Raw genomic sequence first — 26734 nt, forward strand, 5'->3', positions numbered from 1 at the left:
ACTGTTTGGAAAGATCAAGAAAAAGCCTATTTAGTTCAACATTTAGGAAAATATGCTTAGTTGTTTTCTTCTCTGGTGAGTTACATGAGAAGATTGATACTGTATGGTGAATTTGAATGTACAGCCAGCAGCTGGTTAACTTAGCTTAGTACAAAGGCTGGAAACTGAAGGAAACAGCCTGGCACATTTAAAGCTCACACGCTATAACTAGGTGAACCAGGCTAGTGTTTTCCCCTCATTTCCACCCCTTATTCTAAGCTCCACTAACTGGATATAGATCTGTATTTCCCATACATAACTGAGTTGTATTAATTTTCTCATCTAAGTCTCAACAAGAAAACAAAAAAGCATAGCAACCAAAATGTTGCAGTGACCCTTTAAAGCATCCAGGATGGTCTGATTACTGTATAAACGGAAAAATAACAACCATCAAAATGATACAAGACAAAACAATTCTACTATATTCATCCTTTGTCAGTACTATGTGGAAAATCAAACTACTGTAAGATATAAGCTGATTTAGGCACCTGACCATAGGAGACAGTGAGGTTTGAGCATGTCTGTGTTTTTCTGTTGCAGTGGGACTTTACCATAAAATCTTCTCTGAACAGCTGGCTTAAACACCGGCTCTGAGAGTCGGCCTGACCACATTAGATCAGTGATGGCATTAAGGAAATGGTGTCAACCTCGGGTTGGGATGTGCCCAAGATGGTTTTGAGTATCAACTGGTGACGATAGCCACTCGAGTCCTTTTCTCCACCAGTATCATTTGATGATACTGAAGTTCAAACACGTAGAGCATATTCTGAGCATGACAAATAATGGATTTGGAGGATTAGAGGCAAACAAACATGAAAAGAATCATATGTTCTGAATTTCTAATGCTTTGGATTTATACTCTTAACAAAGGACAAACTGAAGCCCAGTGTGGCAGTATGTGTGCATCGTGACACAAAGTGAGAGAAAAGAGCTCTGGACCGAGAGGTTTTTATGAGCATGTGTTTGATGTGCAACTCGGTGTGTGGCAGAAATCAATTTATGGAAGATAATTGTTCATTTCCAAGGGGAGAGGAGGAGGCAATGAAAGGCAATGAAAGATTGAGTCTACATCACTGTACACAAATGGCACTAATGGGGACAATGATCATCTCCAAATGAAGTCAATTACAGGGCTGTTATTCTCACACCTCACAAGTCCTCATGTCTTCATATGGGCACAGCCATTCAGCCAGAGAGAGCTGATAAAAAGTTGTTGACCGCATCACGCCGAGCTAATAAACTCATATCTGTCCTAACAGTTTGACAGTTAAATAGAAACAGATGACAGCTGTTCAGGAAAGCTCAACCAGGGAGGTTGTGGCTGCAGTGAAGTCGATGGGATTACCTGGGGGATTAGGAACTGTAAGCACAATAACAAAATGGCTTGACGAGGACACAATTACGCTGCCATGTTTGAGACGAGCTGATAAAGGCCAGCAACGTGGATGCGAGGGCCTGAGTTGCTGTCACGTCTGAAAATGGGCTCCCGCTGACTGCTGACGCGAGGGTGGAAACCGAACTCAGAGTACGATTTAACTCAACGTCAAGTAATAGTGCTGACTGAAATACTGGGTTGCTGTTATTTTGACCTAATGTTAGTGTTTTTTTTAGATTTTGATTATTTACCCAATGAAAATATGATTACTATGACACATCAAGCTCAACTTTTACCTTAAAATTGTCACATATGTATTTTCACATCCACATGACATTCAAAACTGCAAAGTATACACCTATTATGGACAATCAGTAACAAATGTTGACAATTTTTTTTTAGCTTGGTAAATAACCCAATAGGGATATAAAAATAACACAGGGTCAAAACAAGCCCATGTCTTGAGTGGTCATCTAGTCAGTTATCTATAGGGTGAAGTTAACCCATGATTGTATTAACGCCATAATGACCCAAAATGACCTTTAGTGTGAACGTTCCAGATCAATTCATTTTTCAAGACATTTTTCCAAGGTGGCGTTAGTCTTTGAATGCAAATTTAGCTAAGACTCAGCTTGCATTCCAGGTGAAAATGTATTTAGAGTTCAGGAGAGCATCACAAAGTCACATCTTATTTCTCCTGGCATTGAAAAGTCCTCTGACTGTTTGTAAAATTGAAATCCCTCAGGAGAAATCTAAAAATGTATCCTCCCTGTATCTACTTAACCCAACATATTGAAAAGTCCGCACATCATTTAGAGTGTAATCAGCCCTCTGCTGAAATTATATTAGATCCCAGACTCCCATCCATGGGACTCTCATCAACTCAACATTAGGCTTGAAATTATGGAAAGCGTTTGTGTAAGGGGTCGGCTTCTCTCCTCTGATGAAACCTTAGGTGATGGTTTAGGGAACACCACAGTCACATATCATTTTCTTGGGGTATTAGAAAGTCCAATCAGAATCCATAAAGATGAAAAACTCCCTTTCAAAACCAGAGAACCAGTACTTAACTGGAGTGTCATAGAGATGCACAATGCAGACTTGACTCATAAATAGTTTGCCTGAACTACAGCACAAGGACCTTTACATTAGCCTGCTTATCAGAAAAGAGAAGACTGATGTCGTGTGCTAAGAATAGAATATTTTCTTTACTGCCACGGTCACTTTTTCTAACCTTTAATCAATGTCTTTTTTTCTATGGAGCTGTCTTATGTATTAGAAAAGCATGCTGGAGATTAGAGTAGACGTCAGAAAAATCTATTCTTTTTCCTGCTAATGTTAATAATAGAGAATTTTATAGCAAGTCAAAGTCCTCTAAAGCAGGAATAACGTTTTAAAGCTGCACTCTCATCTTTGGCAGAGATATCTGTTTGAATATTTGAAACTCCATCGTGTGTGTGAGTGTCAAATGGAGACAAGCTCCACATCCTGAAGCACAAATTTTCTATTTGTTTCATAAGGAAGGATTTCAACATCCATTTCAGTTTCATTTGGTAATGCCCACTATGCTGCTGTTGGTGGTCGAATTTATGGTTCAAATGACAAGCGCAGCCTTCCTGAAGCACTCCTGCAGTATTCTTCACTTCTTCACAGAAAACTGACCGGTAACATTGTATGCTTAACAAGTGGCCAAGAGCTCCTGTAAGAATTCTGACTCTTGTCTGTCAGTGGCAAAACATGAACTAGTGTTCCCATCCAAATTTAAATTGGAAATTGGCGAAAGTGATTAAGTGTGTGTTTCCACCCATCACTGTTTTGATCAGGAGTTGGCTATAAAAAGAACGATTGATGGTGCTAATTCTCCAAGTGGGCTAGATCATGTAATTAAAAGAGCGCCAGTCAAACAACAAGTGAACTCAACTGATGTGGAAAAACAAGATGGAAATATGACAGTTATGTTTGTTTCATCAATTAATTTAAAGAACGTCACAGTCTCCTAATCGATCCGCACAAATTTGATGTTTTCATTATCATCCACCAAGTAGTTATTTCAACCCATACCATCTTACCTTTCTCTAAATCTCAGGAAGCCTTAACCACAATGGCATCACAGCATTTCCCCACTTGGGCAGCCCAGGTAGATAAAATCACTCAGTTTCAACCTAACGCCTTATTTCATGCTTTTCAAACTCATTTTTAGCCACACACCTATCTGAGTTGTGCGTGCTGCAGAAACTAGAGTGGGGAATAGCTAGCTCCTACCCATGTCACATGTGAGGCATTTAGGGGACACCTGGGAATTGTAGCTCCAGAAAATAACCTGGGTTATACTCTCCCCCTCTGAACTGCATGAGTGTCTGCATGCACATCGATCACATGCCGGGCCACCCACCACCACAAGTGAATTGTCGACCGGTGGGAAACTTTGAATCATACCAGAAAATAGTTTTATTTTTCCAGCAGTGATTTGTAATGGTTTTTGGAAGGTACAAAACAAATTATGTCGTCAGATCTGAATATTTCCTGTGTTTTTTCTGGGGACAGTTACAGCATAAACAATATATTTAGTCTTTTAATTTGTAGGACTCGTTGGTCCGTCCATATGATCAGTGTGTAATACTCATTACTTTGACAGAATATCGATAAACATGCATCAACTGCTTTTTAGGATTTCCTGAGAAAACCAATATTCATTTATGGCAATTTAAAGTAAACAGAGCTACTATTCTACACTAAGTATAGACTATAGTAATAACCTTTAACAGCCTCCTGAGGAAATAACACAGGAGTTTTAAATATGAAAAAGACAGTGGAGTATCTCCAGATTTAACAGATAAAGAGAAATATTTTACATGCGAATAGACATCAGTTGTATTCATAAAGCATGGTGGATACTCTTGTGCACCCTAACCTTTTGGAAACGGCCTATTTAAATTTATATATTTCCAATTTCACAAACTAAATGAGCAGAATGTTTTGTTTCTGCTTGGATAACAGCTGAAATGGGACATTCGCTTTGGAATTCGCTGTCAACGAGGTGTGGCGAGAGAGATGAGGTTGAATAGGAGCAGACAGATAGCTTAGCAAGAGAGGTTAGAGAAGAGAGAAGAAAAACAAGGACTGAAAACAAAGGTGAGAGGAGAGACGAGGGACGGGGGCGATAGGGAGAAATGAACAGATGAGGACAGCGAGTGCTGCCAGCTCGGTGTGAGTGCATGTGTGTGTATGCGCGCACGCGTGTTTGTGTGTAGCTGCAGGATAATATGGTCACAGTGGAGGAACACACATCTCACATCACACTCCACAGGTGGGTCAACAAGGGGCATCTCAAACAGGCAGGCAGGAGCTTATCTTAATTCTGAGAGAGAGAAAATCCAAGATCCCATCCACACTGACTCTCTGTAATCGATGCTGACAGGTAATTCAGAGGAGTGCATGGGATAGCTTACAGCTTGCAGGAGTGGCAGGGCATTTGTGTGGCCTTGGTTGCTACACTCCATGCAATCAAAGTGCTTGGCAGTTCTAATACATGTCCAGATGAACACATATTTTAGAGCTGAAGAACAACTCAGCAGAGTGATAATGAGACAGGAAAGTAAAGTTTGAAGTTAATTGTCCATCTCTCACTGGCTGGACTACCCTTTTATTTATTCAAGTAAAATGATGTGAATATTGGTGCAGTTCCTATTATGTAACTGTAGAGCTGTTACAGTACATTACAATACAATATTTTATTTACTGACTTTCAATAGAGTCATAGTGGTATCAAACCTGTTTGCTTTTTTCCCCCCTTAACTAACAGGCTTTTTGCAGAGTCACTACACATCTTGCATGTTATATAAAAATAATTTCAGAATAATTTGGGCTGTTCATCATTTTGTATATGAGCGGTGCTGCTCAAGTCCTCCAACCTAAATGATCATATAGGCCATTTTTGCCTAGTCTTGGATAAGACCTATAGGAGCATTCCCACAGCAGGTGGACTGAACCTCAGGGCTACAACTTAAAACCATGTTTTTTTGGGGACACATCTTATCTATGTCTTGGGAAACTGGCACCGTCAAAAGTATGCTGAATTAGTTAACCTGTTTGCACTGTACCATGGATGTGCGAGTTGTTTTATGGAACGTCTCTTTTTCTATGATATTTAAGCAGATGTGTGGATGTTTGTGATGATTCATACTGAATGTAAAAGTGTGTAACATATCTGTGTGTTCAGATTTGAATGAGTTATGGCTCTGAGAAGAAGACATCAGATTTTTGAAACAAACTGTTGCTATTGGGTGCAACAGGTTAAGATTTTAGTTTACATGGATTGTAATGTGTAACAGTGCAACATTGCATTGTCCTTTAGTTGGATTGTTTTACATGTAATACTGTGTGCATTTATTATTTTGCATTTATTTACATTGGTTTCAGAAATCAGTAGTTTTATATTATAGATATCAGCCGTAAAAAGCAGTACAGTACAACTCTGCATTGCCTCAGAACAAAAAGTACCTTCAGCATCGTCCCTGACACTTCTGTCTCTGTTTCCTCTCCAAGTCTCTCACTCTGTGCTCTTCAACAGTCTGAGTCATTAAAAACATTATTAAAAGGTGAGTGGTCCTCCCACTTTCCCATTTAAAACTAATGCTGGTGTTTTGGGGTAAAGTCAGACACTGCAGGATATAGAGGCAAAACCCAAAGGGGAAAAAAAAAAAAAAAAAAAATGGAGGTGAGTGTATGTAGGCTAGCAGGGGAAGTGTGATGGCTCATGGCTATGTATCCAGAGCACATTAAAAAGAGAAGAGTGGCCCGGTCTAGCTGGTTCCTCAAAGATGCCATTGGCATCTCTCCAGTTTACTGAGAGGACTTGTTATGTAATTCCACAAGAGCCTGTTTTCTCATACTTCACTGTTGTTAAAACCTATACAGCCGGCTGTTCACAAAAATCCATGCGCTGAATGAAAAATAACAAAAAAAATGAAACAGTATGTGCGGATACAATGCTTTTTTGTGAATGTTAACTTGAGTAAGATGTAAATCCAGATAAATCTCCCGTGTCTCTTTTGCAGACACCAGCAGTCTTGTGCATACATTGAATAATATTACAAAGTGCATTGTTTTGAGCTGCACGTGCAGAGTAAGCTGAGCTGAGATTTTGAGCCATGCATTAAATATACTGCGCATGCTATATTTCACTATAATATAATAAATAAATTCATTCATAAAGACTCATGAAAAATAACCATCACATTATGATGTGTTGTTGTTCATAAAGAAAAAAAAAACAACATCCACCTGTAGGGAAACACTGGTATCGCTTGTTTGATTCCATATGTTGTTGTGCTTTAATTTTAGAGTTTCAACTCCCGAGAGGTTTCAAGCAACAACAATAAAAATCAATGTGTTAGGTTTTTAAAAACAACATGGTTTGTTTTTCCTTCAAAACCAGGAGAGTATTTTGCACTGCGGCGTCCAGCTCTTGCTGTGTATCCTTGTATAAGTGGTTGATTTCATTCATATGTATTCGCCAGAAAGTTTAACGCTCCAGCTTGACTCAGAGTAATTACTGGATACAGTGCGATTACAGGAATCACTGGAGGCCAGTGATACTTTCTGCACATGCAGCTGAAAAAAAAAGACAAACTTCTATAATATAACTCTTATTATTTGAGTGTAATCATTCATTTCTATCATTTTGTGGCATTTTGCCTTCATTTGTCAGTTCACAGCGGAGAGTGACAAATAACACGGGGGGGTGGAGGGCATGACATGTGACAAAGACCCCCAGACTGAGGACATCGTGGTTACATGGCACAACACTGGGTCACCAGGAAGCCCCATGTGGTCAGGGCCGTGCATGGTTTGTGATGCATATAAATGCAAATGAATCATGGCAGGGCAGTTCAGGCTACAGCAGAGGAAGACAGCAGGCTTTTATACAGAAAATATACATGGAAGGACGAGGGTCTGTTATTTTGTTGTGAATGATTCTTAAGTCAAATTTGCAGATGTGGGGGAAAAAAAAAGACAAAATTAAACATAATACACAGACACAGAGACAATAGCAGAGAAATACAGTTTAGTTTTTACCAGTTGCAATTTTTAAGCAGATTAATGGTTTGATAGTTGCAGATTATGAGAAATTGAGGGTTGTAATGAGCTCAAGATAGTAAAACAAAAATGCTTAATCTTATTATAGTTCTTTTCACAGGGATTACAGATGCCTTTAATTACTTAATAATAATATTACATTTATTGAAAAAAGATGTAAACATTCAAATGTTCCAAAAGCCGCCTTAACCTCTGTAACGCTGCATTATTATACGAGCATGAAAAATAGATAACACGGGAAGCTGAATCTTTAATCTTTTTCTTTACAGCTCAAACATACACTTTAAGCCAAGTAAGTCCATTTGCAGGGGTCAGTTTCTATATTTAGCAGAAAGAAAAAGAGGCTAACTGAACTCTTCAGTCGTCTTTAGAACTTGTCGGCAGGGAAACCGCTCAAAAAACACATGGATGAAGATTTTCATAAATACCATACTTGATGAAGCTCTAGTCTGTAGTCACTCATGTATAGTCTGTAATGTATATAAACCACTGGACAGATCTGAAAGTTTGTGAACTTTGGCGAGTTTGAGAATGTTTCTGGGGAAAAAAACAAAACTTCTGATGGAAGCTGGGACAGGAGGGTCAAAGTCACTTTGTATCAGGGAGTTCATTTTGACAGTAAACTCAACTTTGAATCAATCAAATAAAAATAGCATCTAAAGTTCAAATGCCTCTTTCTCTCATGCAAGGGCCCTTTAAACTTTGGAGCCCCCGCCTCAGTTGAAACCCTGGCTGCAGTCCGAGCTATAGGGTTACCGGCCAAGCTCGCCCACACGAACCCGGCTCCAGTCTATCGGCCTCTCCCCACTGATGTATTCAGACATAAAAAAAAAAAACTTTAAAAGCTTTGATGTACAAGCCGGCCACCAGTGAGCGACATACTTTAGGCTATATTTCATTTTTAACGACTGAAACATCCTGTGCTCTTTGTATGATGGAAGCTGCACAGTGTCATCGCTTCGAACGCTGTCCACATTAAAGATTCATACATCTCGACACATTTTTTTTATCCTCATTTCCACCAAGCAGGTTTTCACACTTTAATGAATGTGGAAAAGATGAGGACACTTTGAATTATATGTGTTCTATAACGTGACCCCGTAAATGAGTACTTTGCATAGAAGTCTTATTATAGCACTGTTACTTACATTGTCAGATATGAGATTGTGACGTTCATATAATATAAGTTAGAATCGTTTCCTGTGTTACTGTGAGGTTTGCTTTGTTTAAAAGTACAGTGCTTGTACTCGGGCAGTCTGTCCTCTAGTTTGTAGTTACAGGCAGTGCTCAGTCTCTCCAGTCAGAGTCATATACATTTACATATATTAATAATCACATCAGATCAGAAAATCCTTTAACAGCAGGAATAATGAAAAGTGAAAGACCTAATAGTTTTAATTAAAATCACAGTGACACAGGCACGTAACACTACTCATAAGCATTTAACTGTGCAAATCAGATTAGACAGAAAAGGATACAGTTAGTCAAGCTTTAACCTCTAATAACAGGATGCGGAGCCCAACATTCACGACAGGGTGGACTTCTCCTCATGGTCATATCCACTTCCTCTGATGTGGATTTATACGCTGGTGAAAATGGATTATACTATTTTAATCAAGCTCATATCTTCAAAGACTATCAAGGAAACCTAATTGAAATTTCAACCTTTTTTATGCATGATTAATGTAATTATAATAAAGCTAATTTTTTTGTGTTACATGCTGTTTTGAAGGGTTTTCTCACATTTCCAGGAACGTGTTTATTCCCATTAATGAAATGAATGATAATGATACTATTACTAAATGCATAATTAATGTTGGAAAGCTGAATTTATCATTGATTAATGCAAAGACCATTTTTGCTCCCACATGAATGCTGTGTTGATCAACTCAAATTCATGTATAGTATTATTATAATTAAAAGGTTCAGTTTGATGTGTAAGATAAAACTTTTTTTTTTTAAAACTGCTCTTGATAATTTGTAGAAAAAATACCCACCCAAAACAAGTTCATCATCATGTTCAGACAAGCATTACTGTGACAACAGATGTACCTCTTTGAAAAAGTCCCCGGAGGAAGGACTGGAGGCACAATGCGGAGGAATTGACAGAGGGACTGAGCTTGCGGCAGATAGGACTGAAGTCTGAGCGGGTACACCCACAGGGCTAATAGGCACTCTGACCCTCATGGGAGGCCCTGTCCTCAAATAAAACATACAATATATACTGTAGTAATATTCACTGCTCAGGCTTATTCCTGCAGTTCATCCAGCGCCTTATGAAGCACTCTGAGGATGTTGAAGAGCCCGAGTGGTGTTCGTCTATTTTAATGGTGCGGGGAGTTATATGTGCAGCACTTACATTCAGACTGTGGAACATCATGCTGTAAAACTATAAGCTGAAGCCCAGCTGGCTACAGAGCCGAGCAGACATCGTTTACTGATATTGCCTTAAACACTTGTCATATTCGCCCAAGGTGAGCAAATCTACAGCACTGTACTGTAATGTACCGTGTGTCTGCTTTTAGGAATTTTTCCTCCCTGTGACACCATCTGCTTAAAGTCTGTTCCCATAGTGAGGTGTCCTCTGGGGGGAGAACGCATGTCCTGGTATTCATCACTCCCAGGTCATAAGGTGCTTCTCTCTCTGCGTCAAATCACTGACAAACGGTTCAAGTTCTAAGTCAGGGGAAGGAGAAGAAAACAGCGGGCTCTTCTTTGATTATTTATGAGCGCTACTACATATCTTCTGCCTGTGCCATGCAGGGACACTGTATTTTATCAGGTGTATTTCACTGATGTAAATCCCCTACATGTAGTGCAAGTGAGACGAGATCTGGATACATTATATAATGAGGTGAGCACCCTGCTCCACCCTTCATTTGCAGGTTATGTCCATGCCCTGAAACTATGAAACTCTCTGAATAGTACTTTGGCCACTGGAGATCCATGATTCTTTCTGTTTCTTCAAGTTCTTGATTTAGTAACTGTAATGAACAACATGTAAATGAAGCCTGCAAATGTAAAGTTAAGGTGGTCACTGGCAAGATTATCATTTTCCTGTGTCACTGCAGAGTGAGTGACTAAACTGAGTAAGTTTAGTCACTCACTTACTTATGATAGACCAGGAATTGCTTTTCCAAACACGTACTCGCATATGAAATGGTGACAATCTCTCAGCCTCTTGTTTCAACTGTAATATTCTAGTCAAACGCTCAAAGAGCAAAAAACACAGATGTGAGGACCTGTAATGATCACTTATGTTCCACTATGGCGCTGTATGTACTGTAGGTTGAGCCTATACATAGGTTAAAGTAAAGACTATAATTTAAACTTTGACTCTGACATGCATTAGTGAAACCGCGAAAACACACACATATCCTAATCCAATCATACACACACCAGCAAAAACCTCAACAAAAGCAGCAGAAACTACTGGGCAGCATTTCTACAATCTGTTTTTAATTTTTTAATAATTTTATCCTTCACATTATAAATGCTATATTTCTTTAAAGGTTCCATATTTTACACTTCTCTGCTGTTTTATTTTACATTTTTATATTCATAAGAAGATATATATTTGTTTTTTGCCAACCAAAAACCATCTCAGTGTAGTTGCACAATGCACATCTCCTCTCTCCTTTCTTCTTCCTGAAGCTCTAGTAACAACAGGTCGGTCGGATCACTGGCTGACTGTTTTCTGAGTGATTCAATAAAAATAAGTCAGATTGCAGGTAAACACTGTTTAGAAACCAAATCCTGTGCTGCAGGCATGGCTGAGAGTGGTGACTATTTTGTTGTGACATCACAAAGTTACAGGAATCCTCTCATTTTAAGGCTCAGTTTTTTAATCTATGCTATGAGCATTTTGTCCGTGGATTGCGCACTTTGATACTTTTACAGTATTCATATAGAACCTAGACCTGCTTTGTAATCAAAAAAGTCATGGAAATGTCACTTTCCACAATATGGGACCTTCGACAGATCACAACAGATGCAAACATGCTTCAGTTTTTTTTTTCTCTCTGGTTTATGTAGTTCATGTAGTTCATGCGGTTCAGGAAGCTGGTTGTAAATGTGAATTGTTGGCGCCTGTATTTTCCCTTAAGTGTAAGCATCCTTTTTTTAATGGCACTTCTAAGCCAACAACAGACCTCTTTCAACAATCCATCTTCCACAAAGAATGCTGTACATTATGTATTGCATGTTACATTTGCATTAAACATGTAAAGTGTTTTTCTCTCACATTAATGTGATGTTGACTACTTGATGTCTCTTTGCATTTTTTGATTTATTTATTCAATCCTTAGCATCTTTTCTTTTTCTTTTTTGCTCTCTTATTGCCTCCGTCTCCTGTTTTTGTTTTAGCAGCTGTGTTATTCTGGATTCATTTTTCCTCCAACACCTGAACTGTGTGTTTGTGCAGTCTGTCGCCTGAAAACATGCCTAAACAGCAGAGCTAACTCATCTCGTGGAAGGGTAGAAATCAATTTACTGAAATTGCTAACACAGAGAACACCTCTATTATTATTTAGCTGCTGCAAATTACTAATCAAAAACTGGCGGATGGTAATAATTTGATTCCAATGGTTTCTTCCTCAGCTTTTGATCAGCGTTATTTCTGTCAATGTTACTACTATTAGATAGGACGAGATGTTATGTTGAACTCCAGAAGACACTGAGGTTACTCCTACTGAGTTAGCCACGAGTTGCTTTAAAGAGTGATTTCAAATCGTGTTTTTGCTGATTTCCATAGGTTGCCGTGCTCACCTTGGTGCTGGGAAAAAGGGATTTAAGGTGTGGTCAGGACACCTGAACTTAACTGCTGGCTTATAGGTACAACAGAGCACAGTTTGACACGCTGACAGTAATAATAGTGAGGATCAGATGTCAAACAGTCAGTGTTTGCCAGTGTTATAATCCACGGACACTTGTTTGATCATTGAGTCAAACTGTGCTAACATTTCTTTAATTGAATCATTAACATGTAGACAGTCATGTACATATCTGTAGGGATCTGCGTCTTGGCTGTTTTCGGCTTTTAAAAATTTTAACCCCAGACACTGAAACCAGGGAGCTTGTCTATGAGCTAGAAAAACATGGCACATGTTTGAATATGCAGTAACCCAATGTGCGGTAAAGTCTCTTGAATATTCAGTGTTTTAGCACGCAGTAAAAAGGTTTTACAGGCTCAGTGAAGATGACTAGCCGATTCCTTCTTGGGAGACATGCGCCTTGAACACATAGTGACATAAACCCACTTCTTAGTAACAACCTGGGATAAAAATCACAGAATATTTCATTTTATCAAGGTACCATATGGAGTGGCACCTTGACAGTAAAGCGGTGCAAACAGAAACTGAGGAGAGAATATGCATGTGGAATTGGCTTTATATGCCCATGGGAAGGGACAGAGTCTGTCCTCAAATACAAAACACTTACAGTTTTGTCGCAGAGGGTTTGATTTTTGAGACTCCAACAGTGAATGTGCAGATGGAACAATGCACATCCTGGTTTGTACGGACAAGAATACACCCAAAGGGCTTTTCTCCAGTTCCTGTTCATTTTATATTGCACATATTCATCAGATCACAAGAGGCCCTAACCGTACATATTATTCTTTGTGCATAGCTTCGCACAGAATTCCAAGTGGTCTTACTGAAGAAGTGGGAAAGCATAATTGGCGCACAGGCTTTACACATAATCTCCATATTTATTTGAGGAATAACACCTCACAGGCCTGACAATCTGGCACCCCAGATCCCTTCTCTCTCTCTGTGCTCTGGTCTCGCAGTGGGTGATCACCAGGCTGAGCTGATTCGGCCTGAAAGGCAGCGCTGTTTAATGAGCAATGGAGGGCGTGAGTGAAGAGACAACAGGTGGAGCGTCAGATTGATGCGCTGCAGCTGGGGTTGGGCCACTTTTCTCGCCAGCTGTCGGCCTTTATAATAATCATTTAAAAAGTGTTTTTGCAAAAGTGTCCTCTCTACCAAGACATTCGACTGTGATTTCATCAGCTGCTGTGAGAAATAAGTTATATTCACAAGATGGTATTCATCTGGCTGTTGTTAAGAGACATCAGCTCTCAGCATGGCAGTTATCCAGGTAAATATTGATATGTTTCTGATTTGCTGCTGTAAGCAGCAAGGATGCTGCCAAGAAAGGTCTTGCATCCGATCTGAATCATGATCTGTAGTATTTGGTAACAGCACTCTCAAAACTTGGCACAGCACAACACCGACTTCATTGCTCTGGGCAGACCAAACATAGCAATTTTTTCCAGTTGATGTGACTCGGTTCAGTTATTGCTCTGAAAGTCCAGTGTTCTGCCTCGCTTTGTTGCTCTGCAATCAATCTTCTCTGTAAAGGACACATACTTTTTTTTTTTTGTAAAAACATAACTGAATTGTTTAATCAGTTACAAAAATGGAAACACAAGTAACACAGTGGGATTCTTCACAAACACTGCAGGCCTTAATTAATTTATCATGTTAGTTGTTTCAAGGTCTCTTATTCAAGTCATTCTGTGAAGCACTTAGACCAAGGCCTTCAGACGGCTTCAGCAGATCACGCTCTTTGAGTAATTTGCATCGTATTAAAGCTGTCTGATAGAGTCAGTGAACAGTAAGTCAAGTATACAGCGACGCTCTCCAGTATGAGTGTTATGGTACACTGTGGCCTGATAAATGGTGTGAATACTGGCACACTTTTAGTATAAGTAGATGCTAGTACGTTTGCTCCAAGTTTGGAAGCAGTTTCTATGGTAACAATGTCCTGTCCTCACTTTCACACTGACAATCTGTAGATTTAGCCAGTGTTACTGATTGCATTGGAACAAACTCTGCTCGAGCCTGTGCAGAGCCATAGCATGGACTCAGTGTGGAACATGTTGCACTCTTTAATCATGACAAGATGCATGTGCTTAGGTAAGCGAAGCTGCTGGCTGGCCAAAACTTAAAAGCTATACACCATCTTGACAGAAGTGCTTAAAGGCTTTTAAGTCGAGATGTAGAGGTGCATTAGAGGTATTCTGGCAGCTTGCACACTCTGTAAGTCAATAGTGATCAAAAGACATTTTACTTAATTATTTCCCCCACAAAACTCACCTTTGATCCCCACAATACAACAAACAAGGTCATCTGCAGGTTGCAAAGACTGGACATATGGCTGATAAAATTATTGATGAGTCAAGTCACCCTATTATTTACACCCTGCCCTTCTCAGCTGGTCTTTAAAGTAACCATCCTCTTATCCGGCGCAGCTTGACTTTGTGAATCCTTTTCTTTGTGAAATTGTAAGATACTCAGTTGAAGTACTGGTGGTCGGTTTGCTGCTTTAGCTCTGCTCAAACTTCATTCACTTGAGTTTTGATGATCCCATAATAACAGAACTGTTCAAAATCTAAAGTGGGGAGTTTAAGTTTTGTTTCCCTGCCATCTTTCAGAAGGCAGAGACACAGAACTTCAATAGTAAAACAGATGCTGGGATTGTTGTGAGATAAAAGCCTTCTGTTACAACAGGCGCACACAGAGTCAAGAGGCTGTTACTGCAGGAAGTGGAAATCATCACTCATAATCACTTGTGTAGAATTATTCTTCATTCTGAATGAGAATTAAGTCTACATGCCACAATGTATCTCTGACGCAGGAAAAAGAAAAAGAGAGATATGTAAACCACACTGTGAAAATACTCTATTACAAGTAAAAGGCCTGCATTGAAAATTTAAGTTAAATGAAAAATATTACTGCAAGTTTTTTTGTAGTAAGTATAAAAGTATGCTGTATAGAAGTCATATATAAATGTTTTTAGGTGTTTTAATTGCCCTGTCCTGATAAAATTTATCAAATGTCTGATGAGATACTTTTTGACCATGTGCCTTCTGCAAAGCCGTTGAAACATGCCCATTACAAGCAGCAGACAAGCAAACATAAAACAGCTCAAACAAAATAAAAGCTCATTTTGAAAATTCAGTATTCAATTCAAATTCAGCTTGGAAGAGGTGATTTAACACAAGGCTTTCAACAGATTCAATCTATGGTCTAGCTGCACACGCTCCTGTCATTAAGCAGTTTCCAGGAGACGTCATTTTCCATAGGTGACATAAACTATGTATTGTTTTTTTTCCGCCTCTAAAGAAGACTTCTTCTCGGATTGCTTTCTACGAGAAGTGGTAACAATAACCATCCAGACAATGTTAGTAAGTCATAAATTCAGAGGTCCATAGATTTCTATGATCAAAAGAATACTATCTGATGTTGACCAAGGTAACCTTGTTATTTGGGTCAGCTGGATGTTTGTGGGGGCTGCCCATCAGCCATCAGGCCATCACGAACTTTGCAGTATGTCCTCTGTATGGCTTCTATGGAGTTGGTTCACTGGGAAGCAATCGGCCCACTGGAATCATCCATCAGATGTTTACGCGACAATGTGGTTGGCTGCCGTGTGAGGGAAGATTAAGGGATGACCTTCACACAACATCAAAGCGTAGATGAGTCCTGGACTGATCATCTGATTGCTCCTTGTCTTCATGGCTTTCACTTCAGATGATTGTACACTTAAAGAAATGTTTGTTCAGTCGGTGAGGGGCAATTGAGTGCACGGCAAAACAGCTCCACAATCAATGCTCCGAGTCAGAAGAGACATTATTCAGCAACACGGTGAGTTCACTCTGAGTGGCAGAAGACTTAAAGTTGGCTTTGAACAGTGAGAGGACAATTCTGGTATAATTATGGTCTCTTTTCCTTTAACATCACTCCAGTATTTTTGATTTCATCATAACACGCTTCACCAGTGGCCAGGTAGTTGGCTTGTTAGTAGTGATGTCACGAGAACTGATAGTTCGGTGCCAAGTCGATGCCAAAATTCTGAAAATCCTTTTCCTCTACAGTACCATAGGTAGCAAAGGTAGTATAAATATCATAGGTACCAGAGATGTGATTCCTCACACCCTGACGCAGGCAGTATAATAACTCTACAAGCCTCCTAGTCTGACATCAAACTCGAAGAGAAGAAGAAGGCAGGCACATTAAACAGTAACACTGCGTGAAATGGCAGCAGCAAGTGCAAGTGCGCTCCACACACAACTTTCACAAAGGCTAACATTAGCTTGTTATGGCTAACATAGCGACAGCTCATAAAATGAGTTGGGTGCTTACAACAGCAGCAGCTTTTACTTTGGTGCAATGGTATTTGGTACCGACTACAAAATTTCTGATGTTGTGTTGTTAGTATCAGAACTGTAGGAAGTAACCATGAAGAGACACGTAACAACCACAAAGAAACCCCTATGAGGAGACCCAAAACAGTCCAGGCAAAGGCCATAAAAGACACAAAATGATTCAAAATGACCACAAAGAGATGCAAAATGACCACTGACACTGACATTGTGTCTCTTTCACACTTGGGAAGGGTGAGGTTGGGAGGTGGAGCCTGTGGGCTAATTGGAGTAACCAATAGCAGCTATTTATTATCGTAGTATTATCATTATTATCGCCTATTATCGTTTCATATTTCAATATTCAAAGGCCTCTATTTGCTGTGCATTATTTATTTTCCAAATACCCGTAGTACCATCCTGTTCTGGCGTCTGAACCCATCCCTGCTCCAGATGTCATGAGTTATCTTACTACAACTAAAGAAAACTGCAGCAATTTTAAGCTGTGATTGTTATATTTCACAGACTACAGCAGGCGGAATAGTCGAATGAGACAAACCGAAAAGTTAGTTTACTTTCCTGAATGGATTGTGATTGACAAACAGCCTTTCTAACATCAACACAAAAAAACCATCATTGGTTGGTTTCATGATTTATTTTGGAGACACAGACAATGAAATGGGACACATACCTGGAAACAGCGTGACTTTACAATTTTGCTCTCATGTTGCGTGAATCAATATGAAACAGTGAGCAGCGTGAGCTTCTTACTTGGAGAGATGAGTTACCTTAACTAAACAGATTAGAAGCCTCCAGTTGAAATTTGTTGTCCTTGCATTAAGAATCGAATAAATGCCGGAGAAGCTGCGAGAAGCAATCTGAAAAGTTTTTCTTCAGGTGCACGCTAAGATAAACTACAAAGGTTTGAGAAAAGCAAAGAAATGCCATTGAACAGTATTTGGAGGAATTAGACTTTTTTCCATGTAGAGGCGGAGTAATGGCTGATAGCAGAGTGCAGGATAGAAATACCGAGGGTCAAACAGAGCCACACTGTTGCATGCTGGCAATGAGACAAAAAAACAGATGAAAACACATGTAGTGCTTCATGTTTGTAGAAGTCATTGAACAGGTTAATTTCCTCAGCGAAACATTAGTAGCTGTGTACAAGCACGGACTGGAGTCACTTAACATTCATAGGGACGAGGGCCCATGCATTGATTATCACGTTGCCACTTTTGGCACCTATTGACCTCTGAGAATTTTCATCGGTGTTTGATGAAAGGTATCTGCCTTCAGTGTAGCACGTGTGGGAGTGGCTTCATTTACAGAGCATCTCTCCTCTTTAAAAGCGGCTGGTTTTAGATTTCATAATTGGAAGGAAACGGCAAACTGCCTAATCACGCTGCATTACCAACCAGGGATCTAATCAGCTGCATCTTACAACGCTGTGTGTAACTGCGCCGAAATCTAATATAATTATCCAAACAAGAGATGTACAGCTCGCAGCCAAACACAACATATCAAGCCTGCTGTATAAAATGACTTTAATTTGATCGACTGACATCTCACAATTTTAAATATATTTTCTTGTTTGGGGGACTTTGAGTGGCTTGGACTTTGCAGACCTGCTTCTTGGGGTTTTAGATTTCCCCAAGGAACCAATTAATGTGATTGGTGTCCTGTCTTCTCAGTGTGAGAGAGATAGAGAGAGAGAGAGAGAGAGAGAGGGAGGGAGAGAGAGGGAGAGGGAGTATGTTTGTGTGTGCTTTGCAAGCACATGTATGCCTCTTTGTGTGTCATGGAACAGACAGAACACGAAGACTTCCTGAAAGCAGTTCTCAGTCATTAAAATAATGGCTAGTGAATGGAGTAACTACAGTGTCTAATCATTTTAAGATGCCACTAAGCTCTAATCTAAATCATACTATAAAAACAGCGTCTCCACTTAAGATAATTAGCTACACCCCTTGAATGAAATACGTCATTATGGCACATTGTCATCACATGACGGTACATTCACACTGTGTCTGTTGGATGTAATTCATGAGAATCCCTCAGTGCTTTGTCCTTACGTTTGGTTTGATTGAGCAGGTGAGATCAGTTTAATTTACACTCAAGTGTGCACTGGAAAAAAAATGCATCAAGACTGCTTAAAAAAACCCGAAAAAAACAGGCCTGTGTCCCTTCAGTTGCAGCCTGTTTGTGTTGAGAACTCAAATAACAGGATACTGTATTATCATTCATCATGTCCCTCAAGAAGCTGCAGTGTAGGATGCATTGTCTCTTCATTTTCACAGCATCCCTTCTGTGGTCATTGAAGAGAATCTATGGGACTAATTCTGAGACTATTCATTCATCGTCTGTTTCTTCGTCAGACCACAAAAGGTGAAACCTTTGAGCGCAGCATTCAGATCACACTTTGTTTTCATTCTCTTCTGGCATCATTTGGACCAAAGAAAATGAACAATAGACATAATTAAACCCATATTTGCAACCCACATTAATGACGGCGAAACATTGCCTATGCTATGCTATTAGTTCATGATTGACACCTTCAGTATATTAGACTGTATAGAATGCTGATGTTTGACAGAGAACTCGTTTTATTCAAAGTCAAAAGTATGAAAAGAAAGGCCTGCGTGGCAAGAGATTTACAACAAAAAATAGCTTTTAGTGTATAATTTGTCACAGACTGTGAATTAAGGATGTCTACTAATGTATTATTTAGATGTGCAAAAATCATGCACTCTGAACAAATCCAAAAAACATCCCAATTTTTTCAGTAATATTTGACAACAGAGTTCGAAAACAAATTATATTTATTATTTGATCATTTAAGGTACTGCGCATGATTGAAATATTATTATTTTTGTTGGCAGTTGAACTTTTCTTAGCGATGCAAATATATTTATACCATCTGACTTGATTCAAAAAGTGATGCCACATGGCCTTTTGGAAATAATACGACTAATGAAAAGAGTTTCGTTTCATAAAGTAAAGTAGATAGGAGTTATTTTTATGCCAGAGCTCTGTGTGTGTTTGTGTGCAGGGTATTGGTTTGTGCTGTTGAGCGCACAATGCACAGAGGAAATATGTTGCATACTGGCCACACAGAGCTGCATCTTTGGAACCAGCGCTATGTTAGTGTGCAGTGTATCTACAAACTCTGCTTAGAGTTTTAATGTTGATCCCCTGCACCCAGTCTGTAATTAAAAGGTGACCAACACGCTATAGGGTGCATCACCGTGGTCATCAGCATACCCATAATCTGATGTTACGAAAAGCATGAATTCCCTGAAGGCAATCATGGTCGTCTGACAAACACACACACACACACACAAAAAAATCCAGCTTCTGAAGTGAGCTTTGACAGAACTGTTATGTATCACCAGCTTTAATGGGCTGTTATGTGCAGGGTATTCATCAAGCAGAGCAGGTGCCTGCAGATACATTGCCATGGTGTTTTTGTATCCCAGCATCTAATTACTTTACCGAGAAGATGGCAAGGAAGAGACAGAGCAATGTTCAATATGCCTTACTCTGCCATTTCGTGAAGCTTGTTTACTAAAGGTTTTGTCTATCATAAGGCAGCCAGCAGGTGGCTGGGGAAACTACACAGAAACAGTTCTGGCACTCTCGCGTGGATTAATTTTTGTGCACTTCTAAATTAATTATGACTGATTCACACCCTCGAGTGAATCCCTACATCTCCGGGTTGATCCCCACAATCTGTCAGTGGTGCAGTAGCTCATTCCAGCTTGTCTCCAGCTTCTCCTTAGTTCTCAAGGCCGATCGGTTTTTCAGGGAATATGTAAAAATCACAGTAAGTGGCAGTCATCTCATTTTGTACTCAACAGTAATCAGCACATAAGATGTAAGGAGAAAAAAAAATGAAAGCACACAGCAATAATGGTTGCACCTACCATTTTTTTTTTTTTTTCCTTGAAACGCGCCTGGAATCCAAAGGGCCATCACTGCCACTTTCAATAAACTCCCCTGAGTAAATTCAAATGCATTCTTTCCTGAGATGAGACCAGGCCACCGCTCTTTGAATGCAATGTGCAGATAATGACTCATGAGCTGCTGATTCAAGGTGAATTGTGCTAATGTTTTATTTTTGCATGTATTCTAAGAGATATCATCTCTGCAAAGGTGCATCTTTGTTTTGCAGCAGCTGAGTAAAATGTGGCCAAGGGCAGCTGCATTTTTGCAGCACTTTTTGTATTTTCAGTCTTATCTGCTAGTTACAGCCTCTATTAGATATTGGAAATCCACAACCAATTGCCTTTCTTTCCTGAATGTTAAGTTACTGTCAATAACATTTCCTTTTCATGTCTCTTGTCCTGCGGCGCAGCTCTGACAGTGTCATTGATGGGCCTGTCCTTCATCAAGTACTCTACACAAGTCCTGCTACTGTAAAACTGAATTTGAAATGTTGAGAAATAAAGATTCAAAGCACAGTGTGTTCCTACAGTTATAATTCTTCCATTGCCATATGTTTTCAAATCTAAGATAATAAGTGGCTCATAACTGTGGGTAGCGACCACATTATCAAACAAACAAACCAATGAAGGTTAACCTTTTGTGATTCATGAATCGAAGGTCTTTCCTATTGAAATATGATGATGTAACTCATCTGTTCTTTTAAATGTTATATAATTTGACATTTTCATTTAAGTTGTGATCCTTAGGATGTCAGGCAGGCTTGATTTGGTGATAGTAACAGTCAAGCGGCAACCTCTGGGGCCTAAAAATGTCAACATTGATGTGCCAAAAACTGCAGTCCCTCGAATGGCCACTAGAGGCTGTCTCCAAAAGCGAGTTGTACAGTCATAGCGCGTCATAGCGCGTCACAGCGTGTTACAAAAGAACAATTTTGGTCTCTATAGCTAATTTCCCCCAGATGACTATACAGCGGCTGAATTTTTATATATATTTCAGATTCAGATTATATTTAGATTTTATGAAGGCTTAAAGTTCAGAATATTTTAGGGCATGTTGCTTTGGGTGAAAGGTGGGTGAGCGTATGCTCGCCACAAACCGGCACTCAACACTTGCCCACCTCCTTGGCCATTTCGGGATTTGCCAAGGGTTTGGCAGAGTCAGGCACTGCCAAGATGCTGCCAGAGGAGCAGCCCACTCTGAGCTTCAAAACCGCTCTTCAGAAACCTGTGGGACACCACAGAGGCTACGTCCATCTTTATTTACAGTCTATGGTAATAGTTAGTGCTGTTCAGTCCTGCCGCAAACACTTGTGGAGCAAACATTTTTTCAGCCGCACCACAGAAGAGCAACTGTATCTGTTGACAAACAAACTGGTGTCGTTCTAATGAAGAATTCAGTCAAATCATTTCAACTTGGCTTGGATTCTCGTGAGTGCTTTGCGACAAAAACGCCAGCGCGCGTTCTGCCAGTTGATTGTGTTTGATGTGAAACAGTGCCAGTATCTTAATTCAACTCAGTGAACAGTGAGACTGTTATTAATGAGATAACATGAGAAGCAGTAATGCTGGATTAAAAGTGTGCATCATTTCCTGTGTATCCCTCATGATGAGTTTTAATCCAACCCAAGAATGGAGCCCCCCACCATTAACATTGAAAAAAAACATATATGACGAGGTAATTACAGATTGTAAATATATTTAATAGCTATTGCTGAAAAAATGGGACCACAAATAAGTGTGTAACTATAACTAAACTACTTTATATGGTCTTTTTTTCCTCTTTAGTCCAGACATCTAGCACTTAATACGGAAGAAATTACATTTTTTTCTCTTCCTCTCTTTGGTTTCCCCCCTGTGACTAATTTCATGACCTTACCATTCTTCACAACTGAGGAAAAAGAGCCCATTCCTCCTTTTTTTTGTTGTTTTTAAACAGCTGAGTGTCACATGGGACACTTCAGACTGAGGTGGTGCAACAGCTCTTGTAAAATGCCACACACTACTCGCAGCACAGCATATTGCCGTTTGAATTTTTACGGTTGTGGAGAGCTGTACAGCTGATATATGCCATGCTGTTGTGCCATATGTTTCACAGCTCTGTCTGCAAACCCTGACTGGTCCCTTTGATTACACTTTACACATTGTTAACCATACAACCAGAGCAGCGCTGCTTGATCGTGCAGTTGGCCAAGCCTCGGTAACTTTTCAACAACGTGACATTAGTGTGAGAAAATAAACTTTTTTTTTTTTTTTTTTTTACTGACACAGCAAACGACATATTTATAAGCATAAGCACCTCAGCGCACCCATATCCACCCATGAGTACTTTCTGCTGACTGTATCTATCCTGTGTTAGTGCTGCAGGATAGATTAAAAGATGATTTCATGTCTTTAGTTTGTAGTAGAAAGCAACAGGAAACATGGGGAGAGAAAGAGAGCAATGATATCTAATCAAAGTTCCCAACTAGACTCAAACTGCGGATGTCAGTTTCAATTCCAGGATTTTTTTTTGTGCTTTAAACTGTATATCGTGTTCTGTACAGTCCTCTCCATAACCCTGCATGAATATGTGTACACTCACTGTATAACGTGCGTCAGTCAAGTCAGACAATAGGTTTATATCAGAGAAACTTGGTAACAAAGAGTTTTGGATGCATCAATTTAAATCGTCCTCGGTATAGAGCTGTGGAAAACCATAATGTGCGCTGCCATTTCCATTTAGAAAGGTTGGTCACATTTCCAAAACCGCTGTCCCCCCAGGATATCTGTCTCTCTCAAACAGCAATTTATCGTACAGGGCGGCCTCGTCTTTTCCACTCCTCGCCGTCATGAGAAGCTGTAATTCTCTCTCAGTATCCTCAGCACGATCTCTCTCTCTCTCTCTCTCTCTCTCTCTCTCTCTCTCTCTTTCTCTCTCTCTCTCCCTCTCACTCCTCCACAAAGAACCAAGCTAAGGCAACTTGCATACAAAAAAGCTGACTCAATCATCCAGCTGCATAATCAAGATAAGGGAGACGGGGACAGGAAAAGGGAGATGTGAAGGCTAATGCAAGAGACAGCTTTAGCAACAGCAGCAAAACGGAGATGTTTTCAAACAGTTGTAACTGTAGACATTAAAAGTTGGAAGATATGTGATTCACATTGATGGTAAAAGGCTGAGCTGGGGCTGATCTTCGGTTTGAAATGACTGGAACGAGGGCACGCGCTGACAATTAACAGAATACTTGCAGCTCGGTGGCATAAAACAGATTGTTTGAGCTTTACATTCAAAATGCTTTCCAGCTTTAAATGTCACCAAGGCAGTAACACATTATTTAGCCAGAACAGAGATGATACAGCACTCCCACACCTACGTCCATAGTGCAGCTGAGTGGAAAGCCACAGAATTGTTCCTATAGGCTTGTCATTTCTTTGGCTGTGACCGCAGGTGTAGGTTATATTAAACCTGGCATTCTTTCAGCATTTTTTCAACCCCTATGCTTTGGACTACAGACTGACCCCTCCTCCCTCTCTCTTTTCCCTCCACCCACCCACCCACCCACCCACCCAACTGCTACCACCACCACCTCCTCCTCTTTCTCACACAGAGAATTCACTCTTCATTTGTGTGAAACACTTCAGAGCTGGCTACTAAACATTTTTGAAAATTTAGACTGTACTGACTTAAAAAGAAAAAAGAAAAGAAAAAGTCGATTCATTTGAATCGATCCTTGTGCAGTTAAAATCAGATTCATGTCTAGCATGCAGTTTGTAGTATGTATTTCCCAGACAGATGGCTCAGATGCTGCAAAATCCTCAGCTAATCTTTGTGAGACTGCACAGGGCCACTGCGTTGTAAGCACAAGCCTGTGTAATGACAACATAATAGTTTCTGGCCATGCAGAGCACTAATCATTTAATATTTGTGCTTTAAACTGTCTGAATCATGACTTAATGCAAGGTTTGATATGGTGGAGCGTCCTTTTAGCTTGATGGGCAGTTTGATGAAACTGGCAGTCATTCTGTGACTGTGTAGGCTGAGTAGGCCTGGTGGTGTAGTAGAAAAAGCTTCTTTTTTTAAATTATTATTATTATTATTAATTTGTGTTTAAAATCAAAATGATGTAATAAGTAATAGCTACCCTTCTCATTAGCGTTTAGTTCTCATTTGAACGTGAATTAATGTAAGTTGTATGTGTGTGGAAGAAAGAGGTGAAATGAAGTTGAGCCGTTGCAGGTTCAGTGGAGAGCGGCCGGGGAGCTGTCCGTGGTGCTGAAGGCACATCTCACGCGGGCGGTGTTATACCGGAGGTCTACAGTTGCAAAGTGCCCACAGTACTTTCACTGGAGCTGTATCAGGTGGAGGGTTTGCACGGCATTACAAACGCAAAATCTATTCTGTCATAAAAACGCACCACTGTTTAGGTAAATGAATATTCACATTGATAAAACTTCAACTTAAAAGACTATTTGCAACACACACACACACAAACACACATACACACACACACACAAGCACACGCACATGAATCGCAGTCGAGGCGATAAAAGTGCCTCCATGTCCCGCTCACAGGACGTGACACCTTGGAAAAGGTCTCACAGAAACAGAAGCTAAAAGCACCGACTTCTGCAAGTTCAGCTGTGCGTTTTCTAACGTTTGTATTCACTTAGTAACATTTAGATTTTTGCAAGAGCACAACAGTCCAACATTAATATTCAATCCTTAAAGCGTAGCGCCTAAAGAAAGCTATAGGCGGATCCAAAAGACATAAAGTAGGATACAGTATGCTGTGCGTAAAACTCTGCGACATTAAAGTGTAAAATCCAGCAACACTGTGCCAGCTTACCTGCTTGACGATCGCGGAGCAAGAGCCTCTTCCCGATACAAAGCTGGCAGCTTACTGTATGTCACCACGAACACGAGACATTTTCAAAGAGACGGGAGATTTTTTTCTGTCAGATTGTCAAAAAAAAAAAAAAAAAAGTAATAATAATAATAGTAGAAATAAAAAGAATCCCAGTTTTCTGTTTTCGGTTTGAAGGCGCACAAAGCGGCGGCTGACTGCGTCGAGATAGAGTCTCAAAGATCCATTTAGCGGTGAGTGATTTAATTCAGGGCTGAGCTTCTCTCAGCGCTCGCCTTTATGTATGCTGAACAGACCCGGAGCCCTGCTTGGCTTTTTCTATTACACCGAGAGCTGACACCGGCGTTTAACCACAGTCAAAGGAGGCGGGTAGGTTAGGTAGGTAGGTAGGCAGGTAGGTAGGTAGGTATCTACTGTATCAGTTGGGGAAGCTGTGGGGAGTAAGTGCGAAAGGAGCGCATGTTGATCCTCCTGTCTAGCCGAGGCAAAGTTTAAATCTCATAATAAGATTGTTTGTCACCGCGAGGCTATAAATGGTGGCGGGTTCAACACGGATGCCGGGAGGGTTTATGCCAACTCCAGCGGCTGAAGTGAAAAACGCATGGTCGTCAGTGTCTCGTAGAGAAGAAAAAAACAAAACAACAACAACAACAACAAAGGCAAAATATTGTCACGTTAATGAAGACAGTGCGACTGAGAAGTGTCAGCGACGTCACATACATGGGGCTTTGGGGCTTGAGCAGCTTCTCTATGAGCAAACTTTCCTCCCTCCCTCCCCCCCCTCCTCTGAATATGGGCTGCAGCGCCGCGCTGGAAATGCTTTTGAATTGCTCAATTTCACAGTCGAGTTGGGGGTGTGTTCAATTTGGTATTGCATGAAAGGAGATCTTTTTCTTTTTTTTTTCCTCCTCGCACAAAGGTCCATTGGTCCGACCAGCAGGGGGCTCCTTAATATTCAAAAGAAGTTGTTAATATGTCCGTTTAATACTATTTGGTGTGACTATGTGATGTTCTAATTAAAAGAAATGAATGTGTCTACAGATTGTTTCTGAAAAATGGCGTCTTTATACTGTAGTCAGTATGATTTCAGTCTTAAGTCTTAATGCATGTTTACAGGCATGTGCCATGACAGCACACAGGCACAGTAACATAAATGGAAGCCATTAATAAGTCCCCTTAGACAAGTACAAAAAAAAAGAAAAAAGGAGCACATTGTGTTTGCACTTGTCTGTAAATTTCAGGGTTAAATGTAGGAGGCGTAGGGAAAGGGAGGAGACAGGGT

At 40.1% G+C, this 26734-nt stretch overlaps 1 protein-coding gene across 1 annotated transcript in view; it reads right to left on the reverse strand.

The window, feature by feature from the left end:
- Positions 1-26085, reverse strand: part of elfn1a (extracellular leucine-rich repeat and fibronectin type III domain containing 1a) — a 72361-nt gene extending 46276 nt beyond the window's left edge. The window contains exon 1 of the mRNA XM_023413746.2: positions 25435-26085. The gene's annotated coding sequence lies outside the window, so the exon portion shown is untranslated. The remainder of the gene's footprint in view (positions 1-25434) is intronic.
- Between the last annotated feature and the right edge of the window lie 649 nt (positions 26086-26734).

Source organism: Seriola lalandi, unplaced genomic scaffold (assembly GCF_002814215.2).
Source record: "Seriola lalandi dorsalis isolate HSWRI2012SDOR001 ecotype SW California unplaced genomic scaffold, Sedor1 jcf7180002054519, whole genome shotgun sequence".
NCBI lineage: Eukaryota > Metazoa > Chordata > Actinopteri > Carangiformes > Carangidae > Seriola > Seriola lalandi.